We start from the raw sequence: 2,400 nt of genomic DNA, 5'->3' as shown, positions 1-2,400 counted from the left end.
CAGCACAACCCATAAATACATGACATTACCGGGCATCAGAGCAGCCGGATCAGGGCTGATCACTATTGATTTCTATTAAAAAAAAAGGGATGGTCTACCGAAGACAGATGTTTTAAAATTGAACACCTTCACCATAAAGGGCGTATATATACGCCCTCCTGGGGAAGGTTTGTGTGGAGCGGGACTGGGAGCCAATTTTACTCCAGAGATGGTGAATACCGACTTTTTTTGACAGCTGATAATTCACCACAACTGCCATGATCAGCGTGAGCGCTAACACCGATGGTTAACCCTATAAATATCCAATCGGAGATTGAGAGTCCCGAACGGCGCCCTCGTGATGAGATTGCGAGGTGCTGTTCGCTTGTCATGGCAGCCCAAGGCCTTTTGAAGCCCTCAGGGCTCCCTGTGGCCCGTCATAATAGAATGCTGAAAAAAATACCATATACAGCAATAAGTTTTCCATCAAATGTTAAAATCGATTAAACAACCTCAACCTTAAAAAAATTTTATTGTAAAAAACATACTAAAAGTTAATAAAAAAACAAAACTTTTCTTGTATTTACAATTAAAAAATACAAGCAAAAAACCCCCCCAAATATATTTGGTACCGCCGCTGATGTAAAAGTTTGATCTAAAAAATAATGCATTATCTATCCTGCAGGGTGGACGCGGTCAGAAAAAAGAAATTACACAATGCCACAATTGCGCCTTTTTGGTCACTCTATGTCCAAGAAAAAATCACTCTGTATTTCATCTAACATTTTATTTTCTTGTGTGAATGCACTGGGGAATAAACCTTTTAACAGATTTGCTTTCTCCCCATCACCCTCTACCATTCTTACAGGGCCTACACATTCCATTTTAATCTGTTTATATACTGTTTATAGGAGAAGGGGCTAATACAGACCTGGGCAAAGCACGGCCCGCGGGCCACATCCGGCCCGCTGAATAGCTCGGACCGGCCCGCAAAGAGTGTCCTGGTGACTCACCAATGAGTCCGGTGTCAGCAACGGGAAGCAGCGAAACTATGCACTCCGAAGCCTTGTCCATTTTGTTCACTTCTGTGCTGTGCTAATAGTTATTCAGGCCTTACTTATTCAAGCACCTCTACCAATGACGTAGGCTTGAATAACTTTATTAAACAGCACATAAGTTAACAAAATGGACAAGGCTTCGGAGTTTGTAGTTTCACTGCTTCCCGATGCTGAGTAAGTGATGCCACTGTAACTTCTGAGTGCCAGGATGCTCGTTGCGGACCTTGGGGAGTGCCAGGACAATCGTTCCACGCTCGTCATTGGTAAGTGTCAGGACTTTTCCCTTTGCATTGTAATTAGAATAATAATACTAATAATATTCACTTTTTAATTCATTCATTTTCAATGGCGGCCGTATTCTGGCCGCAAATCGGGCGTCTGGAATACGGCCCCATTAAGGCAATGTGCATGGAGCCTTCGTATGTTGGTCTGGCCCTCTAAAACCATTCCAATTTCTCATGTGGCCCCATGGGAAAATTAATTGCCCACCCCTGGGCTAATAGATCCATTTTGGTGCACAGATAAATTATTGATTTACTTATACTTGTAACACATAATCGTGTTATTACTAGTTGGGAATATTACCAGACTTGGCAGTCTTGGAGGTCACTGTTTGGCCTCAACCCATTAGTCCAGCCGTGAATCAACTCATCCACTCGCTGACGATTTGTGTCAGTGGTCGCAGCTGATGGTCTCCCACTGTGTGGTTTGTCTTCAGTGCTGGTTTCACCTTCTGTAAACCTCTTTATCCACCTGTGAACATTCCTCTTGTCAATGGTGTCATTCTGCAGCCTTTTGTGGATGTCGGACAGCCTTCATCCTTCCTTCATCAAGAACTCTATGACAGCACGTTGTTTCTGTTTGGAATCCATTACTGACCTGCAAGGAAGAACAAGATTCTGAAGCCCCCGTATAGAGGAAGAGTCCCTCCAACTACATGTGCAAGTTGAACAATCTACATCAATTAATAAAGAATTTATGACCACTTCTGCACTTTCGGTACAGCCCGCAGATATATATACGTTTTTTTTTCTTTACTAATTTTAATAATAAAATGTCTTCTTTAATAATATAGTATTTTCTGTTGCCGTCTTCTGACCGCCATAACTTTTTATCTCTTAAAAAGCCGAGTCACAAGTATAGATCCATGATGGGAGGTGAAACTTTTTAAAAATCTTGATCGCCGTTATCCATTGGATAGCAGCGATCATGTGACCAAGGACCACGGCCCCCTGTGGCATCTCCAGACTCTCGGCAACGTTTGGTAGCCAAGAGCGGGGGGATTTTATATTATCCCGGCTTTTGTGCATGCGTCCGCTATTTTGGCGACGGGCGCGTCCGCAACAGCCAGGGTAAGATCCAC

The sequence above is a fragment of the Eleutherodactylus coqui genome, unplaced genomic scaffold (assembly GCF_035609145.1).
Source record: "Eleutherodactylus coqui strain aEleCoq1 unplaced genomic scaffold, aEleCoq1.hap1 HAP1_SCAFFOLD_415, whole genome shotgun sequence".
Classification (NCBI taxonomy): Eukaryota; Metazoa; Chordata; class Amphibia; order Anura; family Eleutherodactylidae; genus Eleutherodactylus; species Eleutherodactylus coqui.
Note: the sequence above shows the minus strand (reverse complement) of the source record.